The sequence below is a fragment of the Littorina saxatilis genome, linkage group LG1 (genome assembly GCF_037325665.1).
Source record: "Littorina saxatilis isolate snail1 linkage group LG1, US_GU_Lsax_2.0, whole genome shotgun sequence".
NCBI classification, from domain to species: Eukaryota; Metazoa; Mollusca; class Gastropoda; order Littorinimorpha; family Littorinidae; genus Littorina; species Littorina saxatilis.
The window spans coordinates 84,978,327-84,997,107 of record NC_090245.1 but is presented as its reverse complement, the minus strand read 5'-3'; the positions used below and the strand labels follow the sequence as shown (position 1 = coordinate 84,997,107).

Genomic DNA, 18,781 nt, shown 5'->3' with positions numbered 1-18,781 from the left:
AGCCAATTAAGCCTTTGAAATATGAGACTCACAAAAACCATAAGCAATATATATTGCTGTGCAAAATAAATCTTGTTTTGCGTCAACCCATGCAAATCCCTCAAAATCAGCGCGACCACTTGTATCAGGCAAACCCTTGAGCTTGCAGAGTTTGTTTGTTTGTTTGTTTGTTTGCTTAACGCCCAGCCGACCACGAAGGGCCATATCAGGGCGGTGCTGCTTTGACATATAACGTGCGCCACACACAAGACAGAAGTCGCAGCACAGGCTTCATGTCTCACCCAGTCACATTATTCTGACACTGGACCAACCAGTCCTAGCACTAACCCAATAATGCCAGACGCCAGGCGGAGCAGCCACTAGATTGCCAATTTTAAAGTCTTAGGTATGACCCGGCCGGGGTTCGAACCCACGACCTCCTGATCACGGGGCGGATGCCTTACCACTAGGCCAACCGTGCCGGTAGCTTGCAGAGTTAAGACAGGGACTTCAGTTTTCTATAATATATATATGCAATTTCTGCACATAATTGTGCAAAATTCCAGGCGCCAGACAGTTCCCCGGCGAAACGTTGTTCAAGAACTTTTTTTTATTCAAGAATATTCTAGAATGTTCTAGAATGTTCTAGAATTTTTCAACTGGCATTATTCTAGAATTTTTTGGCTTGTAGAATATTCTAGAATATCGAACAAAATTCAAGAACAGCAACAATGTTCTAGAATATTTTTTTTCAAGAATGATCTTATTCAAGAACATTCTTCTTCAAAGTTCAAGAACTGTGATCCCTTATTTTTAAAACACTTTTAATTTAATTTTGTGTTCTCCACTTATAGTTTTGGTTGTGTTTGCTACACATTCGAATTATGCTACAAAATAAAGCCAAACAAACACTTGGTTCATTCTTCAAATGTTATATTGTCACAAAGAAGTGAAATAGATGACAAGTCGATCTTGGGCTAACAATGTTCACAAGCAGAATGTGTCTTCAACATTTGTCATCACTTTTCTGAACTACTGGAACTGCATGGATGCGGTACCGCTTCTCCAGGAAAGGTCACTGTCACCAGCATCCCTTGTTGGATGATTCCCTTGGCCAACTTCACTGTCAGTCTGTGGCAGGGCATGGTGGATTTGATTCAAAAGAAGGCTCAGTCTCAGCTTGAAGCTTTGCAACATTGTGTCCTGTAAAGCCTGAAACACAATGCCTACAGTTTACAAAAAATCATTCATTCAAAAACTTGGAAAAAGGAACAAAAATGAAGAGTTAAATGTCCGCAGTTTGTTCTTTTTGGTATGTAAATATGGTATATTATTGTAATATTGATGAAAACACATTTTCATCTGAAATAAGCCATTTTTCTCTGAGACGTTTTGCCCATTAATTGATTTAATTCATTCACTGGCTGATTAATTACTTCCACAGTTCGTTGACAGGACTCTTACCTTTTCCTCCAGTGATATTTTATTTATGATGTGCTTCATGGTACTTCCAGTGAGAATTCATCCAGATATCTTCTTCACCCCTCTTTCCTGGACCTAGTAAATAAGAAACAAAAAAAGGTTTTAACAAAGGATAAACTCAAACATCAGACATTCCAAAGATCATCATCATAACTAGAGTGAATGTGAACAGAAAACTTACAAACGTATTGCTTGTCATTAATGTCATTCAATCAATCAATCAAACCAATTTTGATGCAATGGTTAATGTTACCTTTTTACATAAATGTACATAATTCTATCAATACACTTTCGGAATATTTGTTATAATCGTCATTGTTGTAAATACCCACAGGCATGTTTACAATTTGAAGCACTTTTTTCAATTTCATTTTCAGAAACCTGTTTTCAATTTTGACCAAACCAGTCAGTTTGCTAGCGGCAAATTTATACCAAATCTGTGAGTTCCAAACCTCAAACAAATTCAGCAGAAGTTACAGTCTATAATTTATACTTTGAAACCAACAGGTTTCGTTTATTCTGTCCAACAGTGCCAGCAGAACGCAAATCACGGCAGACTTTCTGTTTGCAAACAGACGACACAATGACACACTGACACAGAAAGGCGGCCGTTAAACCCAACAATCAAATCATCACATGATTAAACAGTACTTTTGCTTAAAATGTAGTTAAGTTTTATACATCTGCCATTTCTCATGTGTCAGATCGAAGAAGAAACTTTTAAAATTGAAGGCTGGTTTCGATTTCACAGTCACACAGTGACACACATGTTTACATCTGTACCACGTGTTGAATAAAACAAGCAAAAACAAAACATACTTACTGAGTTCATGGAAATGATGCATGGATCAATGTTGTTTTGCTTTGATGCAAAAGTGCTTCAACAAAGACAACAGAGAAAAGGTTTCTAGCTGCAGCAGTTCGTTCAAAAGAGTCCCCTTTCCTCATGGTGTATTTACAGAGCGTCGCCATTTTGCTTTTAAGGGAAGTAACTCCGGTGGACAAACTCTGGCACCGGAAGCTAAGAAACCAGGCGCCAAATTCTTTGGAAGCACGTTGTTAGAACTGAGAAAGATTTTGTAATCTCCATTTATCTGAAAAAATGGCATGCCACCGATTTGTCAACTTGTTAGGCATGAAGAAATGCTGTATTCTTCATCCCAAACAAGAGTTTGAACTTGGAGGTGCCAGACACAAAAATGACAGATGAGTGAAACTGAAAGCACCATGGGTGAAACTAAGAGCAGCGATCTCACTTGAGTGGCACTGGCAACAAGCTGTATCCTGATTTTCTCAGGAAAAACAAAGGTAGGTGTTTTATAAAAATTCTTTTATGTTTGATATTGTTGTTTGTTTTAGGTGACATATATATAGATATATCTAGGATCTAGGTTTAGGTTTTTATTTTTTATTTTGTTTACAATAAGTGAATAACAATTAAATGCTTTCTCTCTTGTTTGCAAGATTTTAAGTGAAATCAGTTGAGTTAGACCTGTAGGATTTGTTTATTTTGAACTATCATTTGTTTTGGTAGGATTGCATGACTTTTTTGTCTGACAGTGATACTAATAGTCAAGTGTCAATCAGCAAGCCGGCACTAAATTGTTTTTATTTTTTTCAAATAATTGTCTTCTGAGTATTAGCTAGTCAATTACAAGACTTTACAGGAGACTGGGTTTGGTCAGGAACATATATTTATACTTATAGAAATTCCTGCATGAACAAAGATGATTACTATTAGTATTATTTGTAAATAGTTCAGTATTTACCCCTTATTAGTAAATATAAATATATATTCAAACTTGAGCATTTATAATTATATATATAATGGTTGTTCTAATTTGATCACTTCTCATTTTTACAGATGCTGCATCAAAAGGCAACAAGCTGCAAACCATTAACCCATCAACATCTTGTCAGAGAGTGCATCAATTAGTCTTTTCAAGAGCTTGAAGAGGTGCTCAAGCCTGAGTCAAGGCCATGGGAATAGTGATGCAAGAAGAGATTTACTCAGGTAATTAAGTGAAGGCAATCAACATTTATTGATTTAAACCTTTGTCACAACAAAATTTGGGATAATTAAATGAAAGCACAAAACATGATGAATGAATTATTCCTAAACTGAAGAAAAAAATGGCTTGGAATCGCAACAAAAAGTCTCTTTGAAAATTAAATTAGTTAAATACTGTAATTTCTTTCATTCCTGGCCCGTTGCATGTCAGTCCCCAAAAACTCTCTGGATGGCATTTCTGGAAATGAAGCTAACTAAAGCTATCATTTAGTTGTTTCAATACTTTTATGAATGGTGACTTATTTGATAAAAACATTGACATGGCACCCTTGATTTGACAAAATTCACAAAACATTTTTCGATTTTGTAACCATCATTTCTTGAACAGTTAATGTTCTCAGCATCCAGGCGACTGATACATACATTTGGTGTGGATAGAATCTGCATGAAGAATACTTCATAACTGTATTGTTTATTTTGTAGTCATTTTAAAACGGAACAAAATACATAGTAATAAAAGTATCCAGAACAGGAATTTTGCATTTGGACACCTTGACAGATTCCTGACCATATTGTTGACTCTTTAAGCATGATGAAAAAAAGCACCACAAAGAAACATTTAGACTTTTAAAATTGTATTTTCATTGCACTTTACAGGGCATCCGCAACCTGCAAAGCATCGGCTCCAGTATTCAGACTGCACCCGGTGTGACCAGTGGAAAGGTTCTTCGCCAAATGAATAACCATCACCGATTTATCATCCTTCGAGTAGTTAAATTACATGTGATAAAGTATTGAATGAAATCTTGTTTTGTCTGCTGTATCAAGTATTGATGGAGGAAAAAATCACTTAAAATATTCTTGTTCTGTTATTAGTCATTAGATAATTGTACTATCATTCTGATTTGTATGAAGAATATATTCTTAATGGATTTATTCTTAAATGCCAGCACAGAATATTCCAAGATCATTCTGAAAATTGTGTTGAGAGTATACTAGAAGTAGAACTTCAACCTAGTTTTGAATATTCTAGAATACTTAAGACATGTTCAAGAATATACTTTAAGTTAACAGGATTCAAGAATATTCCAGAAAAATGTTAAGATTCAAGAATTCTCATTTAATCTTTATGAATAATTCAAGAAACTTCTTGAATATAAATTCATGAATATTCCTGAACTTTTTTGAATTATTCTAGAATAGTGTTAAGAATATTCTAGAATAATGTTAAGAATATTCTAGAATAATGTTAGGAATATTCTAGAATAATGTTAGTGTCATTCTAGAATATTGTTAGGAATATTCTAGAATATTGTCAGGAATATTCTAGAATAATGTTAGGAATATTCTTCAAGTAGGCAAGAATATTCTAGAATTATTCAAGTCCTTTTTCAAGAATATTCCTTACCAAAACATCGAAATATTCTAGTTAAAATTCAAGAATTCTCATTTAATCTTTATGAATAATTCAAGAACCTTCTAGAATATATATTCATGAATATTCATGAATGTTTCTTGAATGGTTCTAGAATTGTTCTTGACCGTTTCGCCGGGGTTGTGAACAGGGAAATCCTTTTCACTTATTTATCAACATCATTGCTTACAAGTTACAGTGACACATAATTATTCTTGTACACCAAGTATGCGGGTTTATAGAGGGAACCAAGGACTAGTTTTCCTTATAGGCCCAAAAAAATAAAAAAAATAGGTGTGGTTACGGAAACATAGCCCAAAAAAAAATAGGGTAGGAAGGTAGGCAATCCCTTTTTTTTTAAAACTTTTTTTTCTAATGTGTACAAATTAAACCTACTTGACAGGGAAATAAGTGTGCGACTCAGGCGCTTTCGCTTTCATTGCGTTTTCTGCACTCGTTTTCTTGGTTTTTGTTTGTTTGTTTTTTTGACAAATGTAATAAAAAGTTATAGGGTCGGCCCCTAAAAATAGGGTAGGTCGGGTTACCGTAACCACACCTATTTATTTTTTATTTTTTAGGCCTTATGACTGTAGTTAATGACTCACTGGCCTGTGGTGCAACAAACTTTGCATCTCATCAAAAATTTTAAAAACGTCTGCCTCAACCCGGAAGAACACAACATTTCCACTAATTTTTCATCTGCCTTAAGACAGTGGATGTATGCCACCTAGTCATCTATTTTTAATCAAGTTGTACCGACAAGCGGTTGAGTGTTTGTCTAAAATACCTCTTCTGAAGAAGAAACTACACATTGAACAAGTTAAATTAACATATGTGCAAATTAGCTCAAACAAAATGTCAATTCATTTCAAAAGCTAGTGATCGACAAGAAGAAGAAGATTTCAAAAGCTGAAACCAATCTGCTTCTTGTGGACAAGTTTCCTCTTGACACAAGTTGTCTAAAAGAACAACATTTCTCTCTTCCTCCCCCTCTTTAACTGAGGAAGAGTGAATGTGTGCAGGGTTAAAACAAATACAAAGCATCCTTTAAAATGCCCTTCCTTCATCCCCCTCCCCCCTTCCTACACCTGTCATCCATATGCAGTTAATGTTCTGCATATCACCAAGATGTGTTGCAAGGATGGACGAAAAATACACTTGAAGGGCAACATGACAAAAACTTCAATGAAAACTTGAACAGCAGGGTGCTACAGGATCTTGTGCATAATGTCTTCACTGCAAACAGCCGGCATACTGTGCAAACATTTGACGACACAACCCACCCAAGCAACCACAACTGATGAGACACGAAGAAATATGACACAAAGAGGAAGATAAAAGGTAAAGAGTAAAACGCACACCGTGCTGCACAAGGGCGGACATGGAATTATGTGTATCAGAATACATGTAAGTATGGTATTAACAAGGGAAAGGACTGCCAGAGCATTGAAATTTACCATTGCAGCTAAGAATGCTCAGTACAATGACAGTGGAACAGCTAGTCTGTCTTGCACCCTCCAACACACACGCAAGCTATAACACACACACACACACACACAGGCACACACATTCTTCTTCTTCTTCTTCCCTGGGTTCTTGCGAACGTCTCTGAGTCCTGCGGTTGAGTCACTGTTACCGAGAGTGGCTAGCTCCGGCAAACAGGGAGATTAAAAAGGTGGGGAGGTTTAAAAGTTCTATGTACAATTGCACACTCTTTCTCTTCTCTGTCTCTCTCCAACACACTTATTTATGTATTTCTTGTATACCCCCCCCCCTCCCCGCCACATAAACTCAACAAACATAACGTCGACTGTAAAATCGGAGAACCCTCCATACATCTGGTCCACTTCCTCGTTTTTCTTGCATACGACGAAGACGGACACCGTCGCTCAGGTGAATACAAAAGGCATTTCTACCTGCCTTCTTCATACAAAAGAGATTACCTACGTACGCGCGCGTGTCTGTGTCGGCCTGCGACTGTGAGCAAAGGCTTCACGTCGTCATCCTAAAGAAAACACAACCGTACCTCAAGTGGCAGGGCTGGTGGCAAAAGATCATCAGTATTAGCGAGGTTTACTTTTCATCAGCAGGCAGAGAGACTGGCAAAGCCACAGCACGCGTACAATATGAACTTTCGAAAAGAGCCCTTTCTGGAACAAGTTAAAGAAGTCTTAGCTAGGCAAGGGAAAACGGGGACACATTAAGAGTTAAGCTGGTGTGTGTGTGTGACAGAGAGAGAGAGAGAGAGAGAGAGAGAGAGAGAGAGAGAGAGAGAGAGAGAGAGAGAGAGAGAGAGAGAGAGAGAGAGAGAGAGATTCTACGCAACCAGTCACAAAGCCACGCGTGAGAATTTACATCGGTCACATCACCATTCGTGCTATTTCCTCAAAACCCATTTACTGAACTTCTGCCTAAGTAACACACGGAGGGATGGGAGAATATAGATGTGCACACTGGCTGAGGGGAGGGTGCGACTGCGAGGAATGTTGAAAAAAAGGGAATAGAAAATGTTAAACACAATCGAAAGGTGAAATAAAGCTGTCTTTGTTGAAAGTCACAAACACATTCACAGTCACGTTCGTGACCATATGCGTATGCTGAAACGTAAACTTCTTTAAAAAAAACAAAAAACAAGTCGCGTAAGGCGAAAATACAATATTTAGTCAAGTAGCTGTCGAACTCACAGAATGAAACTGAACGCAATGCAATTTTTCAGCAAGACCGTATACTCATAGCATCGTCAGTCCACCGTTCAGGCAGTGAAATTGACAAGAAGAGCGGTTTAGTAGTTGCGCTGAGAAGGATAGCACGCTTTTCTATACCTCTCTTCGTTTTAACTTTCTGAGCGTGTTTTTAATCCAAACATATCATATCTATATGTTTTTGGAATCAGGAACCGACAAGGAATAAGATGAAAGTGTTTTTAAATTGATTTGGAAAATTTAATTTTGATAATAATTTTTATATATTTAATTTTCAGAGCTTGTTTTTAATCCGAATATAACATATTTATATGTTTTTGGAATCAGCAAATGATGGAGAATAAGATAAACGTAAATTTGGATCGTTTTATAAATTTTTATTTTTTTTTACAATTTTCCGATTTTTAATGACCAAAGTCATTACTTAATTTTTAAGCCACCAAGCTGAAATGCAATACCGAAGTCCGGGCTTCGTCGAAGATTACTTGACCAAAATTTGAACCAATTTGGTTGAAAAATGAGGGCGTGACAGTGCCGCCTCAACTTTCACGAAAAGCCGGATATGACGTCATCAAAGACATTTATCAAAAAAATGAAAAAAACGTTCGGGGATTTCATACCCAGGAACTCTCATGTCAAATTTCATAAAGATCGGTCCAGTAGTTTAGTCTGAATCGCTCTACACACACACACACACACACACACGCACATACACCACGACCCTCGTTTCGATTCCCCCTCGATGTTAAAATATTTAGTCAAAACTTGACTAAATATAAAAAGCGATATGGCTATAGCGGGACAAAGCGAATTCAATTGTTTTGTTTTCCCCCCACAAAAACTTGTCGTTCATTGTGAAAAATCCCAGTGTGCAAAAATACAATAGCTTTTTAACATAAAACAGCACAAAACAAACATCACGAACATCTGACAACAAATGCTCTGAATAGGAGCACAAACCACCTGAACGTCGAAGGACAAAAGGGAGATTATCACCCCCACTCTCCGTCAATCTGCCTCTGAGTCATCATAACATAACGGTTTTGTTCTCGTCTGCCCACACAATGGACTCCGGGCTCTGTTGGCTTTGAGGGACACACACACATAACCCTGCGCTGTTTGTTCCTTGAAAAAAACCTGTGGAAAAGCTCCGAGTTTTAACTGCCACTGTTGCTTTATCATCTCTTTCCCTCCGAGTCCTCCCCTTCTACTTCATCGACGTGACCTGAAGCGTGGTCCTTCTGCCCAAGCTATGTCGGTCAGTCTCAAAGAATGATTAAATACTTTACGATTGTCCTTAACTTAACAAGGCTTTTCTTTTTCCTCTTCTCGTCATTATTCTTTTTCACCAAAGGCAAACATGACCTAAATTTAAATTAGGAAGTCAGATTCGCTCTTAGTTATTCCTGAAAACGGTCGCCTCAAACATTATAAATAATAGCGATCGATTAATTTACCTTTCATTTTCAGATGGCTGTTCGAGTTCGCATTGGTTTGGTTACTGATTACGGGTAATGTATTGCCACGTTGATCCTCCTGCGAGACCGCTGACTGTGTCATTGCAATCAGCTTAACATCTTTTTTTAAATTCTGCGTGCAGTTAGTGAAACAAGAAGTGAACCACATTAAAGGGTAACATTAAAGGCCCACTCCTCCTCAGATCTGGTCAGACTTTTACATGGGATAAGACCATCCCTCCACTTGGTCACATACCCAAAATCAACACCCTGATCAACATCCGTGGTCAGTTGATTTTTGTGTGTGTAATGAATGAATTTCTTAAAAAGCATCTGGCTACATTTACAAAACCAATTCATAAAACATTTCCTCCGTGTACAGAGAGCACCCAGGCTGTTCCTTTTCAATACAGATATAGATGAGCAAGAGGAGGGAAGGTCTTATCTCATGTAAAAGCCTGGCCAGATCTGGGATGGTTTTCACGAGGAGGGTACCTTTTATTTTACAAATAAAACGCTGGCACATTTGCTGCAATGTTTGTGTGCACTGATGCTGGCCCCACTGTTGAGCCTATACATTACTGGCGTTTTGTCATCGTATCCCCGCCGGTTGGATGGAGAGGACATAACACGCATGAAGGAGTTCATGCTTGCCGGCTTAAACGCAACTATGCAAGGGGGAAACCACAGAGATATAGAATCTATTCTATATCTCTGTGGGGGAAACACGTTGGCAATATTTTTGTGTACAAATGCATAGCACCTACCCCAGCATAAATCAAAGCTATGGTTTCAGATAATGAGAGAGCCGTAATAAACTCTGTGTATATGTACGTGTGTGTGTGTGTGTGTGTGTGAGTACAGACAGACAGAGAGGGAGAGAGAGACTGTATGCATGTATTCACTTGGGAACCAATGGTCCTCGCAGCGTAATGTGCCCGACTTCCAGAGAGCACCCCTTGTGACACAGTCACACTGAACGACATGCAGTCGACAATTTGCCCTTGTGTGTCCCCAACCCACATTTTTTCCGCCGCAAAGAAAACTCCCCCCCCCCCCCCCCCCCCACCTCCAAGTCTCTCAAGACGAGTTGCCGGGCAACGCTTGACAAACGGTTGTGCTGTGCTATGTGTGTGTGTGTGTGTGTGTGTGTGTGATCAAAGTCGGCAGTTTTGGGTAACCGCGAAACGAAACAATACATCCGCCCGCCGCTGATAGTGATGTAACTATATGCATACTCTCGATGTTTTTAGTACCACGCACACACAACCCCCGCTTTCATTATAAAAACAAAACAAAACATTAAAAAAAACTGTCCACTTTACAGTGGGAGCAAACTAAAGGAAGGAGAGTATCCTGCCCATGAATTGAAGCACAATAACAAACCTAAGATCTTTAGATCAACACTTCTGAGTGAAACTAAATCTGTGTACAAGTCAAACAACCTTGAAGAAAGATGACGTCAATGACTCAAGACTCAATATTATACTGTCCTAGTTATAAAAACAAGGAAAATTGCCCATGCAGTGTCGGGCGGTTACCGACACAAAATACATCACATTTAAAACAAAGGGCAATGCTAAGAGGAGAGAAAAAACAACAACAACAGAAAACAACAACAACAGCAACAACTCCTTGATCACCACCACTTCGCTTTTCACTTTACAGAGGGAGCAAGGTGAAGGAAGGAGATTAGCAGTCAGAAATCCTTGTATTCATCAATTTTGATGGGCAACACCATACCGGGCGCTATATCGGGCAGTCAATGAAGCATGGCAAAACATTCCCCAGAGTAGGACGGACTTCGATCCAGGTAAATATTACCTGTTGCAAGTAACGTAATGTAATCTAAATATCAAGTAGGAACTCAAAATGCTCCATAACGTGAGCATCAGTCTGATTCATGTTGTTATGTATTGCTTAGAAATAGTTCGAATTCTTCCAAGCACAACGCCAGTTCATTAGTGAGTCAACATTTCTCCTCGACTGACTGATTTTGAGACATCTCGCCTCAATTGGCATGCAAAGCTTACGTCCCACACGTCGGCGTTGGTTGGCGCTTATTCGATTTTAAAGCGGCTAGTAAGTACACAACATCAGTGCTAATGGACGCCAAAACGCTGTTTTTAAAACATACATTATCCTAAATTTTATCCCCGAGTACGCTGGTACTAGGGCTCAGCAGACTTTGTGTGTCTGTCTGCGTGTCTGTCTTTCTGTATCTGTCTCTGTATCTGTCTGTTACGCTGCACTTGTAAAACAAGTCATCCAGATGTCTGGCATTGTTGCAGCGGAGTGGGGGGTGCGCAGCTAGTTCTTTATCGTCGTCTGGCTACTGCCAGCGCCGACTTTCTCCACTTAACAGCTTATTGCTGGGAAACTACTGGGCGCAGTTCGTTCAAAAGTTGATACACTAACTTGATAATAGGTCCGATTGATCGTATTAAAACTTCATAATGTTACCTGGGACCTAAATGCGAAATAAACCACAAAAACGACTTGGCCGTAGGAGGAGTTCACACCGGCGGGGCAACACGCAGCCATTGACCTGATAGAACAGCCGAACGCGTCACACAAAAATACGTCATGACAAAGTTACACGCAAAGCGAAAGAGACTTTGTCTTTGAGGTCATTTACTTTTGTTCGGAATTTTCCGTCTGTTCCTAGCTTGTCAGTGAAGACCTGACGTGAGTAAGCTTACCCAAAACGTCTGTGTTCTCTATTCTCATTGCAGCTGTGAAATAATCAGTCTTGTGTCTCGGTCGTGTAGGTACAGAGTTTGCTTCTGCAATCATTGTGTTCGTGTTGATGACGGCTTCATAAGACAAAATAATAAGCGAATCTATCGCGAGGAAGACGTTTATGTACAAATCACCGAACCCAACCCATTTTTGGGGGTGCGTATCGCTGCATTTTTCTGAAGAATAAACTGCATGTGGTTAATTTCATCCGTTTAATGCTTGTCAAAACATATAGTCTAGGCCACTTATGATTTCACCTCACAATAATGACCATAGAATTGATTTATATCACAATGCACAGTACCAACCAAGAAAAAACACATATGAAAAGTCCCGGTGAGAAACTGGAACAATTAATTTTTTTTCGGGCTTTTTCGATATTTAAAAAAAAAAATGCCAAAGAAATTAGCAATTTCTTGCAAAAAAATGAGAACCCTATCATGCTGCATATCAAATGAAAGGGCTTGAGCTGAATAACAAGAATATTAAGCTAAAATCCATTTCCGGTCAAATGCTGATGAAATATTCAGTAAGAACGTTATTTCCCGCGGTAACGGTGATCATACCTGATGACGAAAAGCATCATAACAAAGAAAATCCCTTACATGATGCATAATTCAACCTAGATACCTATCTGACTCTATTTCTACAGTCCTAGTGACTCCTACCTCAAATATTAGTCTCCTCCTCCTCTTCATCCATGGGAAGCATCGAATTGAGGCAACTTATTCCACGGCACTGTCCACAGGCAGTTGTGCAGCTAAGGCCGACCTTCCGGCAACTACAGCGTTGTGAGGAACAGTCAGTAGTGCAACCACATCTGATGATGTTCATTAACTCCTCAGGGGCTGGAGGAATGTCAGTGTGAACAGGAAGCAGCTGTCCCCGCTGAAGCTGAAACCCCCATTCTTCAGGCATGAGCTCCAGACTGGTACCCAAACAGATGATGCACTTGTCCGAGACACACCCCGACGTGTACAGGGACTTCATGGCTGGACATCATGTCATCCGACGGAGTCAACGTTTTTGGGCGGGACTGTCATGCGATCTGACGATAGAGCAGACTTTGATGTGTTCCCTCAAGTCAAGTGGCGGACTCACGAGAGGCAGGGGAATGGGTGAACTCCAGCGGCTTGTTTGGTTGCTCTCCATGCCGTCTTGCGCTGCAGTGAACCAGTGGATGGTATCCTTCACCCATGGTGACTCAAACACTGAACATCACAAAGATCTCACGGAGGCAAGACAGCGGAAAGATGACAAGGACACCAGCACTATAGTTACATACGTTCTACAAAGAAACCCTTTTGAGACGGAGGGACACCAACTTGTCTGCATAGCAACTGGCCTGACATCTGACACATCTGCTAACGTGGACAGTGCCAAAGTGATTGGGCATCGAATTCTCCAGACAATGACAGGCCAAGCAGTGTCAGCGGTCAGTTTCAAGAAAAAGGAGGAGGCTGTGACCATGAGCACCAAACCCACTGTCAAGATTGGAGGTGAGCGAGTCAGCATAGATCCACAGCTGCTTTTCCAGCGCCTTCTTCATGTTGCTGGTGGCGACTTGTCCAAGCTCCAAGACATTTTCCAGCATGAACTGACAGCCCTGCCCTCATCCTTGTTTGACGACAGCGGGTTCATGCGAGAATCCAGCAAACACCTCTTGGCAAAGCACTTGTGGGATGCCAGTGAAGGCTGCAAGCAGGAAATGTTGAGAACCAAAGATGTTCACTACATCCTTGATGGGGGCTCTTTAATTCATCAACTGTCTTGGCTGAGAGGCACATCCTACACGCACTTGGCTGAGAGGTATGTTGAGTATGTGAAGAACTCATACCCTCATGCAACAGTCGTCTTTGATGGGTATTTTGGGGGCCCTTCGACCAAAGACATGGCCCATGTTCAAAGACGCTTGGCCGTGATGTGCAGTTCACTCCTGACATGTTGCTCTCAGAGAAGAAGGAGGAGTTCCTCTCCAACACCACCAACAAACAGCGGTTCATTCATCTTGTTGGCAATTGCTTTGAGGAGAATGAGATTCCGGTGCAGCATGCTCAGGGGGATGCTGACTGTGTCATAGTTCAGGTCGCACTTCAGTCTGCCGTAGAATACACTACATATGTTGTTGGGGAAGACACAGGCCTACTCATTCTTCTTCTGTTTCATGTCAAGTCAGACATGAAGGATGTGTTCTTCTCGTCAAGCAAGGCAAGTACAACAAGACTTTGGGACATCAGATCAACGCAGAGCCGTCTTGGCCCAAATGTGTGCAAGAATATCTTATTCGCGCATGCATTTAGTGGCTGTGACACAACTTCTCGGCCTTTCAGTGTCGGAAAATGTGTCCCAGTGAAGAGACTGCAAAAAAAGAACAAACTGTTTGAAAATAGTGCCAAGGTTTTCCTGCAGACTAATTCGGATCACCAGATGATTGAAGAGACAGGAGAGAAACTGTTAGTCGACATATACAAAGAAAATGATGGTGACACTCTTGACAAGCTGTCTTGCCTCCGTGAGATCTTTGTGATGTTCAGTGTTTGAGTCACCATGGGTGAAGGATACCATCCACTGGTTCACTGCAGCGCAAGACGGCATGGAGAGCAACCAAACAAGCCGCTGGAGTTCACCCATTCCCCTGCCTCTCGTGAGTCCGCCACTTGACTTGAGGGAACACATCAAAGTCTGCTCTATCGTCAGATCGCATGACAGTCCCGCCCAAAAACGTTGACTCCGTCGGATGACATGATGTCCAGCCATGAAGTCCCTGTACACGTCGGGGTGTGTCTCGGACAAGTGCATCATCTGTTTGGGTACCAGTCTGGAGCTCATGCCTGAAGAATGGGGGTTTCAGCTTCAGCGGGGACAGCTGCTTCCTGTTCACACTGACATTCCTCCAGCCCCTGAGGAGTTAATGAACATCATCAGATGTGGTTGCACTACTGACTGTTCCTCACAACGCTGTAGTTGCCGGAAGGTCGGCCTTAGCTGCACAACTGCCTGTGGACAGTGCCGTGGAATAAGTTGCCTCAATTCGATGCTTCCCATGGATGAAGAGGAGGACGAGACTAATATTTGAGGTAGGAGTCACTAGGACTGTAGAAATAGAGTCAGATAGGCATCTAGGTTGAATTATGCATCATGTAAGGGATTTTCTTTGTTATGATGCTTTTCGTCATTAGGTATGATCACCGTTACCGCGGGAAATAACGTTCTTACTGAATATTTCATCAGCATTTGACCGGAAATGGATTTTAGCTTAATATTCTTGTTATTCAGCTCAAGCCCTTTCATTTGATATGCAGCATGATAGGATTCTCATTTTTTTTTCAAGAAATTGCTAATTTCTTTGGCATTTTTTTTTTTTTTAGATATCGAAAAAGCCCGAAAAAAAATCAATTGTTCCAGTTTCTCACCGGGACTTTTCATATGTGTTTTTTCTTGGTTGGTACTGTGCATTGTGATATAAATCAAATCTATGGTAATTATTGAGAGCATCAAGTAAGCAGCAATCATAGGTGCGCTGTACTAATATATATCTGATCACAGATGAGGTCGCAGTTTGTAGGTTGAATCTATGAATCGGCCAGAGATAGACCTGCATTTCTGGTCAGAAACCAACATTCCCACCACAGACATTCCAAACATTTATATTTATTGAGCGAGCCAGTCTGAAGAGTACTCGGGTCCAGCGCGAGCGTTTTTTATTTAACGCAAAGTGCAAAATAACAGCAGCAACAACAACCCAAAGCAACAACAACAACAAAACACATGCACTCCTCCCAACATAATCTACGCCGGTAAATATTAATACTAAGTAGCACACGCGTCAGCGCGGTATTTGTGCACTTTAACATAATTGCATTTCTTCATGCAGTAAAATGGAGTCCACACACAACACTTGATTGTGTGATTTTGTTGTGTCCGTGACTCAAACAATAAACATAGTTCTGATAAAAACAAAACACCAAACAAAACACCAAACAAACTACAGCTGTAAGAAGAATTCTCTTTCAACCTTGTTGGATGAGTAATGACCATTTCATTTCCTGGTGTTTTACAAAATATAAAACACTCGTTAAAATTACATCGTAAACCACTTAGCAGCAGAAAATTAGTATTTATTACTCCTTCATTATTAGTATATTACAGAATTGTAATTGAGGTCAGGACGCGACGAACAACAACACCAACACCACACACACACAAACACACAAAACATGTCACTTGAGGAAAAAGTCCAAAGGATGCGTCCACCTTCATACATGTGGTGTAGCGAAATGAAATGAGCCAGGGAGGTTTAGTTTGCATTTATCTTGCATTTATCTGACAATATGCACGCATATAATATGTTTACTTTCTGTTGATGTCACAAGCTCTCGGTCGCACTCAGGGAACAATCGCAATCTCCCAAATGAAAGGGCGAAACATCAAGATGTAACAAGATTTTATGTCAGTGTATACTCAGCGTATACGCACACACACCTACACACACCCACATACACTCACACGAAACAGACGAATGAAAAGGCTTTACAATTTAAACGAAACAACTTAAAGCACTTGTCTTCTGATTTCTGTTTACTGCTGCATGGCCTTAAACAGTAAAAGAGAGAACGAGTAGGAAGAGTGGGGACGGTTTGGAGGTGGGGGCATTAATAGAACCAACGTAATACGACAAATGAGTCATGCATAATCAGGGTAAAATTGAAATTTATGTACAGCTTCCTTTCGAGCATAAAACGAGGCCTACACATAATATGCAGCGTTACGCCTACCACACGTGCAATATTCACCGCAGGTTTCGTGTTACAGGTCGGCTATACATGACGCTGACAGTAATCAATCTACAACGGCGACAAAAAGGCTGTTTGGTTCAAATAAATGTGTTCTTTTCCTGACATTGACACGCTAGAAAAACTAAGCCCTCAAGGTGAAATGGCGCACACAGATAAGAGACAGAGAGTGAGTGAGTGAGTGAGTGTTCTGTGGTAAATAAACAAGCTCTTATAAAGTGCTGCTGGGGGGAAAAGGTAGTAATTCGTAGTAATGGTGTATTAAAACCGACTGTTACACTATGTCTATGACAAGAGCCGTCTTCAGGAAAGCACTCTCTTTGTAAATCTCTTAATACAGTTCAGGGTTCTCTCTCTCGGACTGGCCACTGTAAGAAGAGGCATTGGTGTGAGAACCAGTGTAGAAGATGACCTTTTTAACTCAATGTCCGCACTGTCATTCGGCAAAATCCCCCTCTCCTTCATCCATTTTCTGTGTCACGGCTTTTCAAAAGTTTCACTTACATAATTTGACAGTTACCAAATGTGACATGTGACATTTTATCTAAACACGCACAACTTTGCATTTGGTTTTCCAAAACATGCTACAGAAGGCATATAATATGTGTGAGTGTACCCAAGTTTCGGGAAGAAATCCCAAAGGACAATACATAGTGATTACGACAGACCTCACTCGATGCAAAATTTAAATCAGCTGCTCAGGAAATAGGACACAAAGGCTCTGCCATATTACACATGATCTTGCCAACTGGTCAACTCTTCGCATAAATATATACACATGTATATATATCAATGACTAAGTTCCGCGGTGTGTGGACACCAACACAAAATCATCAGGACTTTTTAGCTGCTATAATTCGCGCTACGTAGTCCAACACCTGATCCTTTATTGGCAAGCAAGCCAACATCGGCTATCGTGAATGAAAGGACAATACGGCACAAGATTACATCGAGCCCCGAATAGAACGTATATAATATATTTGTATGTGTTGGATACCGACCAAGATAACAACTTCCTCGAGCAAATAAACAGAAAAACAAAACTAGCTTGACCATCAACCAGGTTTAGCACAACTCCTGCGGTTTAGGAGTCTCGCGACTAGTTCAAAACAACTTCGACAAGCTCGCAAGGGTTTTAAGTGAGGGAGGAAGGCTCACTATGGAAACTAAAATAGACCAACCACGATAAGACTTCCTTGAGTAAGCGGGTATAAATGCAAAATCGGCTCGACCATCAACCGTAGGACTTTTAATATTAATTTTACTACCACCAACCAGATGTTGTTCATCTCCAGCGGACTTGCAACCTAACATAACAAAGACAAGATAGCATGACCTGTAGAAAGAAGGAGAGGTGTGGATGTGTGGTCGTAAAGAGATCGACTTGTCGTGTGGAGGTGCAGGGAGGGATCACACATCAAAAGACTCAGCCCCTCAGGCGCTGTACTGTATATATATCTGGCAGTCAATGAAGCATGGCAAGTGGGCCACTATACATAGATCATGTCTTATCCCCTCCAGGCATAGCACTACAGAGTGGGAGGTGTTAAATGAAGCGTGCTGGTGTAATTGGCATGCAAACTAGTTACGAAACTACGATCACCTCAACTTGTCATTTGACAAAAGAACCCTTACTTTTTCATAAAATATCGGCACACTGGTTGATTTTAGTCGAAACTTCTGCCAGAAAAGTTGCACTCCAAAACTTTCATAAAATATCTGTACACTGATAGATCTATAGTACAGTAGTCGAAACTTCGACCCGGAAAGTTGCGCTACAAAACTAGAGCACGTTCCTCTGGACCCAAGGGTTCTAGAGAAGTCTATGTGTAAGTGTCCGGGGGAAGGGAGAATGCAGTGTGTTTCATGACAGTAATGACCAGAAACTTTACACCAGCTTTTATTTTTTTAATCACGTTACTAGCTCTATAATGAGTCATAATTGTACAAACAAAGAAGAAGAAAAAAAGAATAATTCTAACAGGCGAGATATCTCCAGTTCACACGGAACCACAGAGGTGCACATAAAACTCAGAATGTTATCGTGATAATTGGTCTGTCTCAAAACGATCAGTTCTGATCGTCTCAAGTACACTATCATAGAGCTTCGCGAAAATGTACTTATAAAAAGTGTTAAGTGAATAACCCACTTCAAATCTCTCTTCCGGAAAGGCGGTGTTTGCCTCAATAGTACTGCATGG

General features: G+C 40.4%; 1 protein-coding gene and 1 long non-coding RNA gene across 4 annotated transcripts in view; both read right to left on the bottom strand.

Annotated features, from left to right (window-relative positions):
- LOC138982157 (ras GTPase-activating-like protein IQGAP1) overlaps positions 1-18,781 on the bottom strand; it is a 92,414-nt gene that overhangs the window by 50,450 nt on the left and 23,183 nt on the right. The window lies entirely within an intron of this gene.
- On the bottom strand, positions 896-2,446 carry LOC138982228 (uncharacterized). The gene is made up of 3 exons (XR_011460811.1): positions 2,285-2,446; positions 1,444-1,536; positions 896-1,191 (listed from the first exon to the last, which is right to left on the bottom strand). It is a non-coding gene; the product is annotated as an uncharacterized lncRNA (long non-coding RNA).